This window comes from Chrysochloris asiatica, unplaced genomic scaffold (genome assembly GCF_000296735.1).
Source record: "Chrysochloris asiatica unplaced genomic scaffold, ChrAsi1.0 scaffold00015, whole genome shotgun sequence".
In the NCBI taxonomy this organism is placed as follows: domain Eukaryota; kingdom Metazoa; phylum Chordata; class Mammalia; order Afrosoricida; family Chrysochloridae; genus Chrysochloris; species Chrysochloris asiatica.
Window position 1 is genome coordinate 2,661,217 of NW_006408533.1, and position 16,956 is coordinate 2,678,172.

Below are 16,956 nucleotides of genomic sequence, written 5' to 3' on the forward strand. Positions count from 1 at the left end.
TAAGAATAGAATAAGCAGACAGAAGTCAGAGGAGAACTCACTTTGTAAATCTGCAAATGGCAGAAGTGTAAGAATTAGGAGTTTGGCATTATCTTGCCTGAGAATATTTTTTAACTGCCCCCACTAAGGCAAAGGAAAACCTTACAGGATCAAGGTAACAGAGAACCGAGTATAGGGAACTCCTTAAGCAAGATAATAGCAAAAGGGTGAAGACCTAAAAATCTGACCATAAATTCCACCCAAATTACTGATTGACTATGCCTGTGTGGGTGACAAATCTGACAGTGGTATCAAAAAAGCAGATGCAGGCCAGGAGGAATCTAGCCTTTAAAGGGGGTAAAAAAAATACACCCAATAAGTTCTTTAAATTTACCATGGGTTTATCTAAAACCTCTGCAGCCAAAAGTCCAAAAACTTGAGCAGGAATATCAAAAACTATGTACCACAGGGAAACCAAGTTTTCAGATTAAGTTCAAGTAGGTTCCTTGCTTTATAAGACAACAAAGTACTCAGAAGAATAAAATAGAATCTATAGTCCTGGTACCACTGGACCAATACACAACATTCTTATCAATGGAGAAAAGATTGAAGCTGTCAAGGACTTCATTCTTCTTGGATCAACCATCAACACTCATGGAAGTAGCAGTCAAGAAATCAAACAACGTATTGCATTAGGCAAATCTGCTGCACAAGACCTTTTTTAAAGTGTTGAAGAGCAAAGATGTTAGTTAGCTTGAGGACTAAGGTGTGCCTGACCCAAGCCATAGTATTTTCAGTAATCTCATATGCATGTGAAAGCTGGACAGTGAATAAGGAAGACCATAGAAGAATTGATGCTTTTGAGTTACGGTGTTGGAGGAGAATATTGAAAATGCCATGGGCTGCCAAAAGAACCAATAGATCCGTTTTGGAAGAAGTGCAGCCAGAGTGTTCCTTGGAGGCTAAGATGGCCAAACTTCATCTCTCATAGTTTGGACATATTGTCAGGAGAGACCAGTCGCTGAAGAAGGATATCATGTTTGGTAAGGTGGAAGGTCAGAGAAAAAGAGGAAGACTACCAGCGAGATGGATTGGTCAAGTGGCAGCATCGATGGTCTCAAGCGTGGCAACAGTAGTGAGGTTGGCCCAGGATCGGGCAATGTTTCGTTCTGCTGTGCATAGGTTACTATGTGTCAGTACCAACTCGATGGCACCTAACAACAGCAACAATAGTCCTGGTGTGGCACTGCAAAGTCAATTTGAGCTGCAAGTCAGCAGTTCAAACCCACCAGTTGCTCCTTAGAAACATTATACAGGATGACTATAGGTTGGAACCAACTTGACGGCACTTAACAACAATACTCTCAACCCCTGGCAACCATACAGGAAATTTCAGTCAATCTGGGGTTTATTCTGTTTATGCTTTCTGTCAGCACAGATTAGTCAGTATGACTTCTATCACTAAGGTAGTGCTTTCCGTTTCATCTAAATATTTGCATGTATAAATGGTTCGTTCTTTTACTGCTGAGTATATTCATTGTGTGGATATAATGCGATTTGTTTATCCATTCATCTGTTGATGGGCATGTGCATACTATGCTCTTTAAGGCTAAGATAAACAAATCTGCTACGAACATTTGCCTGCAAGTCTTTGTGTGTGTATATGTTTCCAATTCTCTTAAGTAAACATACAGAAGTAGAATTGCTGAGTCATATATGATGTTTCTTTAACTTTATAAGAAACTGCCAAATTGTCGAAGCAATGGTAACACTTTCTATTCTCACCAACCTCATATAAGATTTTTTTGGGCGCCACATTCTCATGAACATTTGGTTTTGTCAGTCTTTTTTATTTTAGTCATTCTAAAGACTGTGTTATCACATTGTGAAGACTAATTGCAAGTACATTTTTAAACAACATAAAAGGCATTTTATTGCAAATACCTTTTTAAAACAAAATAAAAAACAACTATACACGTGGACCTCACCAGATATAATACACAGAAACCCAATAGTCTATATCTGTGGGTGGGAAAGTGCCACATCATCAGATAAAACAAGACCAGGGACAGACTGTGGAAGTGACCATCAAGTGCTCAGATGCAAGTTCAGTTTGAAGATGAGGAAAATTAAAACAAGTCCATGAGACACAAAATATGACCTTGCACATATCCCACCTGAATTTAGAGACCATCTCAAGAACAGATTTGATGAATTAGACACTAATGGCTGAAGATCACAAAAATTATGGAATGACATCAAGAACATCATACAGGAAGAAAGAAAAAGAATATTTAGAATACAAGAAAGAAGAAAAAGACCAAAAATGGATATCAGAAGAGACTCTGAAACATATTTTCCAGCACAGAGATGCTAAAGCAAATGGAAGAAATGAGGCAAATAGAAAATTTCAAAGGGCAGCTTGAGAAGACAGAGACAAATATTATAATGAAGTGTGCAAAACCCTAGCATTAGAAAACCAAAATGGAAGAACATGCTAAGCATTTCTCAAGCTGAAAATGCTGAAGAAAAACTCAAGCTTCGACTTGAAAAATTGGAGGATATTATGAGCAATAAAAAGGAGTCCTGGTGTGGTGCTGCGGGTTAATGTGCTGTACTGCAAGGTTGGTTTGAACTGCAAGGTAGGCAGTTTAAGCTCACTAGCTGTTCCTCAGAAACCCTATACAGGGTTGCTATGAGTTAGAACTGACTCAACAACACTTAACAACAACAACAACAACAACAATGGGCAAAATACTGAATGCAGAAAGCATTAAAAGAAGGTGGAAGGAGTATACAGAGATCAAAGACCACTGTCCTCGGTATGGATTGCATCTTAATGTAAAAAAAAAAAAAAACAACCAGAAATCCTCACCACTGGACCAATAATTCATATCATGATAAATGGAGAAAGATTGAAGTTGTCAAAGACTCCATTTTGCTCAGATCAACCATCAACACTCATGGAAGCAGCAGTCAAGAAATCAAATGACGTATTGCATTGAGCAAATCTGCTGCACAAGACCTCTTAAAATGTTCAAGAACAAAGATATCAGCTTTGAAGACTATGGTGTGCCTGACCCAAACCATGGTATTTTCAATGGCCTCACATGCATGTGAAAGCTTGAAATGAATAAAGAAGACTGTAGAAGAATTGATATGTTTGAGTTCTGGTATTAGAAAAGAAATTTAAGTTGCCATGGACTTCCAGAAGAACAACCCAATCTGTGTTGGAAGAAGTACAACCAGAATGTTTCTTAGAAACCAGGATGGCCAAACTTCATTTTTCATGCTTCACACATACTATCTGGAAGGACCAGTACCTGGAGAAGGTAAAGTGGAAGGTCAGTGAAAAAGAGGAAGACCCCCAATGAGACTGGCACACTGGCAGCAGCAATGGACTTAAGAGTACCAATGATTATGAGATTGGTGCAGGACTGAGCACTGCTTCATTTTATTGTGGATGGGATCATTGTCAGTTGGTATTGACTCAACGGTACCTAGCAATAACAATTTCTTTTATGTCAATTTTGTTTCAGAAAAAATTATAAAAATAAATAAATACAAAAGTCAGCATACATTTGTAAATTATGAAAACTTAAAGAGAATGTCCATCAGAAACTCACTTAAAATTCTTTAAGAGAATAAATTAACATCAAGAAAATTGCAAAACTAAAGAGCGCCCAATCTCATCATTCTCTGAATAGACCATGTATGTAAAACTTCTGTATACAGCTTTTCCAGCTTATACATTTCCTAGCGTGACCATAACAAAGTACCACCGATTTGTTGTTGCTGTGGAGTCAATTCCAACTCACAAAGACCTTGTAAAGGATTTCCGAGGAGTTGCTGGTAGGTTTGAACGGCCAACCTTTGGTTAGCAGTCCAGTGATTATCCTACAGCACCACACTAGGTGACTTAAAACAATATACCTGTATTCTTTCATTGTTCTGGAAGCTAGAATTCTGAGATCAAGTTATCAGCAGGGTCACGTTCTCTCAGTAGGCTCCAGGGGAGGAATCCTTCCTCATCTCTTCTAGCTTCTGGCAGCCCCTGGCCATTCCTTGGTTTATAACAGTACCATGTCTGTCTCTGCCTCTGTCTTCTCTCTGTGTCTCTGTGTCTCTTCTCTTCTTCTTTAAGGACATCAGTCATACTCCATCATGATGTCATGTTAACATAATTAACTGCATCTGGAAAGATGGTTTTTCTAAACAAGGTCACATTCCCGGGTACTGAGGTTAGGGCTTTAACATAGCTTTTTAGAAGGCACAAATCAGTGCATAGCACAGGCTGAATTCCTATCATCCCTTGCGCATTCCTGTAAGCACTTTTCACACATTAATGACAGTGCTCGTTATGGTGGTGGTGATGTGCCTTCGAGTAGGTTCTGACTCATAGCGATCCTGTATAGGGTTTCCAAGGCTATACATCTTTACAAGAGCAGAAAGTTTCTTCTTTCAGGTAAATTCAAACTGCTGATTTTGCAGTTAGCAACCCAACTCTTAACCTACTACACTACCAGGGCCTCCTTAGTGTATTTGTTATAGTGGATGTTTATTTGTAATGACTCTTGGGTAAAGATCACGTCATATTCATCATCTTCTTATCCGTACCTAGCACAGAACCCTACTCAGTGAATTAATAAAGGCCTAAACAGATATTCCCCATACAGGGTTGCTATGAGTCAAAACTGACTTGACGGCAATTAACAACAACAAACAGAAATTATTTTTTTAAACACAACCTGTGTACACAAAAGTAAACTTTGAAAATGGAAATACGTAGTTCAGAAATGATCCATTAGCTCTTCTCTGTCAATATTTTGGATTGTTTTCTTCTAACTTTTTTCGTTGTATTTGCAGAGGTTTGTATTTTTTGGTAGTGTGCTACTTATACAGTAGCATTTATCTTTATAGTAATGGTTCTAATTTCACTTTATTCATGTTAGGCCTTCAGCTATTTACAATCTGCTGTTTTGATTTACTGAAATACACAGTAAAATGTGATTATTGTTGTTGTTAAGTGCCATTGAGTTGATTCCAACTCATAGCGACCCTGTATAGGGTTTCCGAGGAGCAGCTGGTGAACTTGAACCGCCGACCTTGCAGTTCAAATGGCTTTGCAGTCTGGCGCATTAACCCACAGAGCCATACCAGGACTCCTGGTGCAATTAATCTGATGTGATTAGCTATCAGGAATTCAGGGAAGGCAGCTTCTATCATAAAAATAATGAGTCAGTATTGTAACACAATCATTTGGCTGACTTTCCCAGCCCCACCTCAACCCTACTTCACACATTTCATGTGTCCTGTTAACTATGAGGGGGGTTTCCCCATTGCTGTTTGTCAGACCCCAGTATAACTACTTTTTAGTCTTGTTCGTATCAGAGTATATGAAAAACCACAAAGCAAGAGATGGAGAGTGTTGGGACGAGAATCTGAACACGCCTGAATATCTCCAATATTCCAGATTGAAAATGGTACAGAAAACAATGCTGTCTAAAAGCATGTATCTAAATGTTAAGTAAAATGAGTGCTTGTCCCAGTTCCTTGGTGCTTGAAGAAACAATTTAGGTCACAGTAGAAACATGAGGTTCAAAACCAATAAACTCTGTACACTGAGAAAAATAAGATTCAAACAGGGAAGTGCTTTCCCAGATAGACCCATACAAGCATTTGTCAGACACAATAAAAACGCTCAGTTAACAGTATCAAACATCCAAGCAATATCCAAAAGCAGTAACAGCAGAAATAAAACTCTGGTCATTAGACACAACAGACCAGTGGGATCATTGTCTTGGAGCTAAAAACAGAATAAAATCCAAATTGATTGAAATTTCCTATATAAACCCAGAGATACATGGGCTTTTCTGAAGTAGTACCCCAGACAAATACTCATTAGCCACTGTGCGGGGCCCCTCCTCCATAAGTTGTTTCCTTGAAAATTAGATACTACAGTTCCAAACTCTGTGTGTTCACTTTTAACAGAGAAGAAATGTACCTGGGGAAGACAAAAGGCAGAAGGGTAGATATAATCATAAAATTGCCTAACAACCCTTTGCACAACTCAATCTTTCAGACACCTGAGACAAGTGTGCTAGCCAGGCAGAAAGAACCGCCAGGTGACACTTTATATGGCTTCATTGGATGCAAGGATAAATCAGACAGTGAGAAGAAGACTAATTGGATGAAAAGGATCTGCTGAATGACAGAAATGACTCTTACAGAAACCAAGACATCTGCCAAGCCATGCGTTAATATTCTACTCTCAGTATAGAACTCTTCAGGAAGTTGTTGTTGTTAGGTGCCATTGAGTCAGTACCAACCCATAGGAACCTTATGCACAGCAGAATGAAACACTGCCTGATCCTGGGCCAACCTCACTACTGTTGCCACGCTTGAGTCCATCGATGCTGCCACTTGGCCAATTCATCTTGCTGTGGATCTTCCTCTTTTTCTCTGACCCTCCACTTTACCAAACATGATATCCTTCTCTAGCGACCAGTCCCTTAAGAAGAGCATCCTTCAGAAATCACCACCATGGGGCCATCTCCATAGTAGCCAGTGATGTTCACCTTTCTGGCATCACACTGTCCTCTAGTGAAAGTTTTCATTAGTTCTCTCCCCGCCAGACCAGAATACTTGGTGGCTATGGATTGTTTGCAGTGATTCAGGAGAAAACACTGTGTCTCACGGATCACCTGATTGCCTGTACCTAACAGAACCCCGTTAAATACATTCACAAATACATACACATGTATTCACCTGAAACACAACATAAAAGGAAACATTTAAGCCGCCTGAGAACAGTGTCTTCTATTTCTTATTCTCTAGCACTTAGTGGCACGTAGCTAGCACTCAATACCTTCCAGATTGAGATCAAACGTTGACTCATGTTAGGACTCTAACTTTAAACTTACCAAATAATATCAACTTGATTTTATAAAATGGGCCATCACCGAAATGAAAAATCCTGTCACATTGTAATCCTTAGATAAGTCATTTTGTTAGGACTTTAGAAAATTCAAATAATTTCTAAGAATGAAGGCAGCTGGACTCAGTTTAGGTCGAGTGCTCCCTGACTCAGTTTCCCCATTCCTCTTTAGCAAGATCAAAAGGCCATCCTTGTGGTCCAACATTAACTTAGTTAGAAATAAATAAAGAGGCTTCTTGAGTCAGATTAGAGGCAGCAACAGCCAGAAGGTCAAGAGAGAGTGTGGCAACATGTCCTACCAACAGAAGTTTTTCTTGATAACATGTTTTCTTCAATCCACAAAAGGAAAATTAGATTTTTTTTTTTAAACTAGAAAAGATTCCAAAGAAAAAAGACCTGTTAGAAAGAAAGATAAGAAAGAAAATTTAGTGGTATTGTTTTAGAACAACAACAAAAAAAGGAATAAAGGTAGCAATTCGCCCCAATAAACATTGAGAAGGGAGAGTACGAGGTGCTGAAAAGTCTGCATGTGTACAATAGATTGCTTCCCATGCAGAAGATGAGGTTCCATATACACAGATACTTGAATAAATGAGAAAGAACATAACTGTCAAGAGGAACTTAGGTTGACTCGGAAACACTGATTTCCTAAGCCTATCCAGTGGTCACCTAAGATAGGTTTGTAGTTGGGCTCCACTGACCTTTGAACAAAAAAGAAGCTTTCATATCAACTTGATTATTTACTAGAGCTATCCAAAGACAATGCTGGGAATAGCAATGTGTTATGTACAATGTTGAGTCAGAAATTATCCACACTCTAGCTATAGAATTCATTTGAATCAACTTAAAAAAGACAAATATGGAGGACAGACATGGAGGCTGAGTGTTGTCTGTGGTGCTCAAGGAGCCTGAGTTCTGTTCCTCTGAACTCCAGTGATCAGACCTGTTCTTGCCTCAGCACTTCTCCAGGATCAGTCTACTCCAGGAGTGCAGCACATTCACCTGTCCCCCAGCCACTATGCTGGTTCCAAGGCTACATCTCTCCACTGGACTGGTGAGAGGGTTGTCAGTGTTTTGCTCCTGGGCCTGCTCCCAGCTGCTTATTTGAATCCTTGTTCTGTGATGGACTGCTCTCTAGCTGCAGTTCTCCCTCTCCATGGTCCCTGGGGCCTAGGACAGGTTGTTACTGACTATATCCATGAGGATGCAGCATAGAAAGCTGCCAAGGCTGGCCTCCTGGCATTCTCAGCTGTAACCTTTGCTGGTCTGTGCTGTTTCAACTATCAACAACTACAAAGCTGTTGCCATGCTGTGGAAGCTCTGACTTTTGACTTAGTCCCTTAAAAAATGATTGCACACCTCTTTGCCTCTGCTCTGTTCAACTATCAATAAGGAGGAACTAACAAATGTCCATTGGTGAGACAGCCCTCTTATAATTACTTGATTCTTTTCATATTTAATCTTGGAGGAAAAGGTTTGAGAGGAATTAATAATCACAGAATAGTGAGACTGCCTTCCATATTCAGGTGAGATAATGGGATTGTCTCCTAGCTTTTGAGAAGACTCACAGTGTGACAAAATATTGTATATGAGCGTGTCCCTTTTAATTTATCAATCTCTTAATGGGAATTCAATTTGTTACTATCAGCATATTACGATCATACCTCTTCGATATTTGTTCTAGGAATGATGGACAGTGGGAATGTCTGTTAATTCATAAGTAAAGATTTTGCAGAAAATTTTAACTGTCTTAAGTTTTTGGAAACATCCTCCTCTGTTTTTTATGCTCTTCTGTTGATGGTTACATGTCCTAGTGAAACTTTAAAATGAGGAAATGTCTCACTAATTTCTGAATTGCAGGAGGTAAAGCTTAGAGAATGTTTGAATATAGAGAAGTTCCATTCCTTGTAGATATATTAAAATACAGATTGCAAACTGAGACATATCCTTCAAATGTCCTTAAATAAATAGCCTACAAATATAAAACTGAAAAGTAACAAACTGCTATTTTCTTACTTTAGGCATCTCTAAGGAGCTCTAGTAGCATACTGGTTACGAATCAGGCTGCTAGTCTGCTGTTAATCTCACGGTCAGCAGTTCAAAACTACCAGCTCTTCCACAGGAGGAAGATGAGACTTTCTGCTTCCATAAAGATTTACAGCCTCAGAAAACTTATGCAGGGTTGCTATGAGTAGGAACCAACTCCACGGCACATAACAGCAATGTGAAAATGTATTCTACAAAAACAAAACATTTAAAAATAAAATGATAAATAATAAAAAAAAATTTAAGACAAATATGTCATTTTGGGCATAATTTCCATGTTTTTCAATACACTTTGTCCCTCTGTCAACAAACTTCCATATTCCCTTATTGAAAAATATTTTAAACTGAGCTGAGGGCCACAAATGCACGGCTATCTTTATCAGAGGTGAATCTTTGCCCTCAGAGGGCTGCTTTCAGGGGACCAAACAAGTGAAAGTCCAATGGAGCAAGATCAGGACTATAGGGAGGATGATTTAACATCTCAAAAGCAATTTTTTGCTGAGTGTCAACAGTGTTGGCAGAGGTGCATGGTGGACATGCATTGTCATACAAGATCACAACGCTCTTGGACAGCAGTCTTCTGCATTTAATCTGAAGTTTAGGCTTCAGATCTTCATTGAACATCTCATTGTAATAAGCACTGTCTATTGTTGAGCATTGTTCCTAACAATGTTCCAATACTGATCCTTGAGAATCCCAAAAAACTGCATGTATCAATTTTCCAGCTGATGTTGACTTTTGAACTTTTTCTTACTCAGTGATTGAGGATGTTTCCATTCCATAATTCACTGTTTACTCATAGGTTTATAGTAATGAATCCATGTCTTGTCACCAGTAATGATATTTTAAGAAATGTTTACCTTCCTTCAAGCATTGGTCCACATTTTGCTTGCAAATGTACATACGCTTCTGTTTATGCTATTCTCTGAGTTGTTTTGGTACCCATCTCGCACAAACTTCAAAACCCAAGTCTGACGTGGATTATTTCATAGGCAGAGTCATGGCTGATTTGCAAATGATTTGCCACATAATCCACTGTCACTCATCTATTCAACAGAACATCTCATGTGCAAGCTCAATGTTGTTATCAACCATGGGCATGGACAGGCATTTTAATATAACCAGAGTGTGGATAATTTTTTACTCACCCTCATATAATCAACAAATCTATGGGCATGAGTTGCTTAAGGTTGAGCCTCAGTGGGAAAAAGGAAGTCTAAGTAATTACCTTCCTTAAGAAGACAAATTGCTAAGTAAGCCTGAAGCACTAAAAAATGTATTCACTTCAGTTCTGCCTGGTCCTTGTCTTTTTCACCCAGCTAAAATGTCACAGAGCTCTGGTGTAGTACTGTGAGATACTAGAATGGAAACTATAAGGTCAGCAGATCAAACCCATCAGCAACTCTCAGAAATCTTAGACAGGGTTGCTATGAGTTGGAACTGACTTGATGGCATACAACAACAACGACAAAATGTCTCAACCAGTCATACGAGGACAAAGATAAGATTAGTTTTCCACATCATGGATGTGTCTACAAAATCATATGGTTTATAGAATTATGGAGCTAGAAGGAGTCTGGGAGTTTATTGAGTCCAACTCTCAGATAAGAATTTTGTAGATTCATAAAACAGCAGAAGATCCCAGACTGATCCAAAGCCACCTGATCTTGTGGTCCTGCTCATCCCAGTGGTTCAATTATCTTCTTCCAAAGACCTGGGAAAGGCTCCCACCTCACAGTCATCTCTGACTGTCTGGTGTCAGATACTCTTTTGATGAAGGGCACATTTGTCTGAGAGATGATTGGAGATGGCAACAAAAACATCACCCATTGGATAGTTTTGTTTTTTAATTGCCCTGAAAATGATTAATTGGAAAATAAAGTGAACTTGAGCTTATTTTTCTTGGGTGGAAGAAGGGATAGAAATCTAGATGGCAGCTTCTTTAGAAATCTGCCAGGATCCTTGAAGTATGACCAGTAGAAGGAACATTAAAATCCCTTGAGGGAAGATGGGGTGCCCTGTGTAATAATGCAAAGGAAGGCAACATTAAACTGATCTCAAGCTAATTCAGTTACTTTCTCTAGCTGCCTCAAAGAAACTCAGAGAAACAAACATTCTTCAAAGTTTATTAGGGGTGGGAAGGGAAGAAAGGTACATCACAAACTAAAAGATTGTTATTGTTGTTGTTATACGCCATAGAGTCGTGTTGTTAACTGCTGTCAAATTGTTGCTAACTCATAGTGATCCTGTGTAGAATTTCTGAAAGTGTATGATGGGTTTGAACTGCTGATCTTGATGTTATCAGTCCAGTGCTTATCCTACAGCACCACACATCAGACCAATAAGCCTGATTTTGTTCATTTTGTTGAGTTTTGTTCTACAGTTTTCTCCCATTCTATTGAGGACCTCCTATTGTGGTCCCTTTCAAAGCTGTCAGTATTGTAGCCTGGCACCATCCCAGATGTGGATGCTGGGGTTCATGTGGTCCATTAGTTCTTTGGATTAATTGTTTCCTCATGTCTTTGGTTTCTTCACTCTTCTTTTCTCTGGACGGGGAAAGACAAATAGTTACACCTTAGATGGCCACTCACAAGCTTTTAAGGCCCCAGTTGCTACTCACCAAAGTAGGAACTAGAACGTTGTCTTTGTGGGCTACGTTAAACCAAGTGGCCAGAGTGTCCCCAAGACTATGATCCTAACCTGCGAGGCCCAGCAGCACATTCCTTCTAGAAGTTTGTAAATAACTAATGAATTTTCATAACTTTACCCCTTGTGTGCATTGCTATTTTCATGGATATATTTGTAGCACATGTAAATATATATGTAGAAATATCATCTTTCAAACATATATATCAATAAGTATGGTTCCATTCCAGAACACTTGATTATTCTCATGAGAAATCTGTAAAAAGACAAAGAAGCTATCATACAAATAGAACATGGAGACACTGAATGATTTAAAATCAGGAAAGGTATGCACCAACTGTATTCTTTCACAATACTTCTTGAATCAGTATGATGAGCAAATAATCCGAGAAACTGGATTATATGAAAAAGAGCATGGCATCAGGATTGGAGGAAGACTCAGTAGAGTAACAACCATTGTGAGGATGGTGCAGAACCAGGCAGTCTTTTGCTCTGTTGTCCATAGGGTCACTATGAGTCAGAACTGACTCGACGGCACCTGACAACAACAACACAGTCACATCCACTTTCCTAACCCTATTCTATTGGCCTGTCTACGCTGTTGTTGTTAGGTGCCATCAAGTCAGTATCCACTCATAGCAACCCTATGCACTACAGAATGAAACACTGCCAGTCTTGGACCAACCTCACAATAGTTGCCATGCTTGAGTCCATCGATGCTGCCACTTGCCATGTCATCTCACTGGGGGGCCTTCCCTTTCTCTGACCTTCCACCTTACCAAACATGATATCCTTCTCCAGCGATTGGCCCCTCCTGACAATATGTCCAAAGTATAAGAGATGAAGTTTGGCCATTCTGGTCTCCAAGGAGCACTCTGGCTGCACTTCTTCCAACACAGATTTGTTGGTTCTTTTGGCAGCCCATGGTACTTTCAATATTCCCCTTCAACACCATAACTCAAAAGCATCAATTCTTCTACGGTCTTCCTCATTCACTGTCCAGCTTTCACATGTATATGAGGTTATTGAAAATACCATGGCTTGGGTCAGGTTCACCTTAGTCCTCAAGTTGACAGTTTTGCTCTTCAACACTTTCAAAAGGTCTTGTGCAGCAGATTTGCCTAATGCAATACATTATTTGACTTCTTGACTGCTGCTTCCATGAATGTTGATGGTTGATCCAAAAAGATGAATTTCTCAACAACTTCAATCTTTTTTCCATTGATAAAAATGTTGTTTATTGGTTATTACTGTTATTGTCGAATTGTACATATAATAGTATTTTTCTTTGTTTCCTTTAACTCTTATGTTTCTCTTAATGTCTTCCTTTGCCTTGATCATTTTGTGCTGACCTCTTTTTATTGTATATTGCCTTTCCCTTCACCCAAGTTAATATGTCCTGCCTACCTTTCTGGTCCCTCAAAGATTTACAGCCTCTAAAAGCCTACACAGGGTAACTCACTTGACAGCACTTAACAACAACAACTACTCATCCAACTTGGACATAAACTATTATGCCAACTGACCAAGATGTCCCATGAGAAGATGGTACCTTCAGGTCAGAAGTTGTCACATCTTTGGCTTTATATGGGAGTTCCAAGGGGAAGTGTTTGTTTTATTCCCCTTGAAATAGCTAGACAACCCACTCAGTTTTCCAGTGAAGACTTTAGTCCTGAAGGCCCATCTGTCTCTTTTCTAGATCACATCTTCCTAAACACCATAGGGCACCAGTATTTCAGAAGGTAGTTATGGCGCCTCTCCATTTTCATTTTTCTCTCCATATTTCTACCCTGGTGCTGTTTAATGGTCAATCTTAAACACTCACACATATGAACACACAGACACAAATGTGCATGCACTAGAATATACACACCCATAAGCATGCTTACACACTCAGGCACTGCCATGATTTTCAGGATCTTCTGGTATCTCCATGTGACTATCTTCCAAGTTCTTTACAGACTCTTAAAGCAACAGTAAACTACACTTCACCACAGAGTCCAGTCCCCCTGGGCTTTCAGACATCTTGTACAGTTAATGATATACACTCTCTGTTACTGCAGTAATGATCATAATTTATAAAGACAGTAGCCTTTTATCCCTGAGTACTTTCACAGTGACATATGCTACAGAGAGCACTGAGTAAAGTACTTCATCTCTCCCTCCAGTGGCCCTGTCCCTGCCTGGAAGACATCACAGGTCTCTCATACTTCATGGCAACACCTCATAACCATTCCAGGCAGGAAATAAGGACATCTGTCCAGTCAAAACACAGAAAAGAACGAGGTAATGGAACACATTTTCTTTCTCTTCTCCAGAAACACAGGAACACACAGTCCCCTGAATTGTTGTGTTTTGCCCAGGGATTATATATTTCCTAGAGCAGTAGGTTTTCTTCTTTGCATCCTTCTTTTCATCCAGTGATGCATTTATTTACAGCATTAGATAAAAATATTTATAGAGCATGCTATCAGCCCCTCACATGAAATGTGACTGTTCTATATTTGTTTGTCTGTCATGCAAAGATGTCCCTAAGAGATGCACACACTTCCTCCACAGAAAGAAGTGCCTTCAGTAGCCCAAAAGTTCAACAGAAGGAAAGAGACCAAGGAGGAAGAAGAGAAGGGAAGAGAAGAGGAAGGAGGAGCAGAAGGAAAAGGAGGAGGGGAAGGAAGAGAAGGAGACAGAGAAAGAAGAGAAGTCTAATGAATAGTAGTCAGTTTTCTCAAGAAGCAACATAGTGGAAGAGGAAAAGCACAAGCTGCAGACAGATCTGGTTTCCAATCGTTGCCTTTACATAATTGTTGTGAGAATTAAATTAAACAACAATCCTGAAGTGTCTGGCAGAGTAGCACTCTTATTCCTGTAAATTCTGAAAATTGAGATGTTTTGCGCTAATCTTGGAGAAGCTATTAGGCACTAGGTACTTCACAGTCATTGTTTCTTGTAGATGTTTTAAACCTGCTGTTGAACTTACAGGAGTCCTAGTGTTGTGCTGTCTGTTAATGCGCTGGACCACAAGGTCTGTTTGATGATTCAGGCTCACCAGTTGCTCCTCAGAAACCCTATACAGGGTTGCTATGAGTCAGAACCGACTTGATGGCACTTAACAACAACAATTGAATTTATAAGATTTCACTGGCCATTTGTTGTTGTTTTTTAGAAATAGATTGTGGTTGTTGTTGTTAAGTACCATGGAGTTGGTTCTGACTCATAGTGACCCTGCACAGGGTTTCTGAGGCTACAAATCTTTCCTGGAGCAGAAAGCCTCATCTTTTTCCCGCAGAACAGCTGGTAGTTTTGAACTGCCGACCTTGAGGTTAGCAGCCCGATTCGTAAACACTATGCTCCCAGAGCTCCCTTATTCCTAATCTTTCTACTCTGGAAACTAAGATGAAATAACAGTAGGGTCATTCACCGTGCATGGCAGCCTAGCTTCCAACAACACAGCAATCTGCAAACCACCACAGCCCAAAAAAAGGGGCCAGTGACAACCTTATATGAATGGCACTAGAATAGTGTCTGATATAGTGCTGGAAGATGAGCCCCTTAGGTTGGAAGGCACTCAGATATGACTAGCGAACAGCTGCCTCCTTAAAGAAGAGGTAATGAGGTAGTTGGAGTAAAGCTTTCCGGACCTTCATTTTCTGATGTGGTATGACGCAAAATAAAAAGAAAGAGTTGCAAACATCTGTTAATCATCAGAAGGTGAAATGTCTGAAGTATGAATCTAGGAAAATTGGAAGTTGTCAAAAATGAAATGAAACTCACAAAGATCGATATCCTAGGCAATGTTGTTGTTAATAAATGCCATTGAGTCAGTTCCAACTCATAGGGATCCTATAAAAGGAGCTCCTGGTGGGTTTGAACTGCAGACCTTGTGGTTCACAATCCAGTGCTGATCCCACAACACCGCACTAGGCATTAGCATGCTAAAATGGACTGGTATTGGTCATTTCTAATCAGACAGTCATATGGTCTACTATGCTGGAAATGACAAATTTAAGAGAAACAGTACATCATTCATTGTCAAATAGAACATTTCAAGACCTATACTGAAGTACAACACTGTCAGTGATGGGATAATATCTATATGCCTACAATGAAGACCAAGGAGCTCTGGTAGCAGCTCCACAGGAGAAAAATGAGGCTTTCTTTTCTTATAAAGATTTACAGGCTTAGAACCCTATAAAGGGTCACTATGAGTCAGAGCTTGCTCAGTGGCACAAAACACCACCACTGCCACAAGGAAGACCAGTTAATATGGTTATTATTCATATTTATATGCAAACTAGCAATGCCAAAGATGATGAAATTGGAGCTATTATTTACTAACTTCTACACTCTGAAATTGATCAAACATGTAATCAAGAAGCACTGATAATTACTGATGATTAGAATGAGAGTGTGATTGGAATGATTGGTAGTTGAAAAACACTGATTTGCTTGGTAGAAATGGCACTGGAGATTGCATGGTAGAATTTTGCAAGACCACCAACCTATTCATTGAAAATATTTTTTTCCAACAAAAATGGTGACTATACATGTGGACCTTGCCAGATGGAATACACAGGAATCAAATCAACTACATCTGTGGAAAGAAACAACAGAGAAGCTTAAAATCATCAGCCAAAACAAGGTCAGGAGCTAACTGTGAAATAAATCATCAATTGCTCATATGAAAGCTCAGATTGAAGCTGAAGAAAATTAAAATAAGTCCATGAGAGCCAAAACATGGCTCTGAACTTACAGTTTGTTGTTGTTGTTGTTAAGTGCCTTCCAAATGGTTCTGACTCATAGCCACTTTCTATAGGGTTTTCAAGGAGTGTTTGGTGAGTTTGAACCTCCAACCGTGTGGTTCAAGCCGGCTTGGGGGTTCAGTGCTTTACCCCACAGCACCACACTAGGACTCCAAATTTACAGACTATCTATTCCACCAGAATTTACAGACCACCTCAAAAACAGATTTGATGCATTGAATCCTTCTGACCAAAGACCAGATTAGTTGTGAACTGACATCAAGGACACATTAGATATTACGATGGGTTCCAGTGATTCCTAGCCAGATAAAACACCATGCATCATGGGGCATTAGGCTAGCAAGGAACTGGGCAAACAAGCAATTTTCATGGTGCATTTATGGGAAGAAAGTAAGGAGTGCTGGACACGTTAGCTGTTGTCGGCTGCTTTCCAGTCAGTCCCAGTTCATGGGGCTGATGCATGAGGGAATGAAATGCTACTGGCTCCTCCAGTGACATTCCTATAATCAGTTGTAGATTAGACCATTGTGAACCACCAATGCCCTTGAGTACATATGGACACTTAACCCAGTCTTGGGCTTTGGGGAA

General features: G+C 39.6%; 1 pseudogene; it reads left to right on the forward strand.

Annotated features, from left to right (window-relative positions):
• Positions 1–257: 257 nt before the first annotated feature.
• Positions 258–8,240, forward strand: LOC102836772 (annotated as a pseudogene).
• Positions 8,241–16,956: the final 8,716 nt, after the last annotated feature.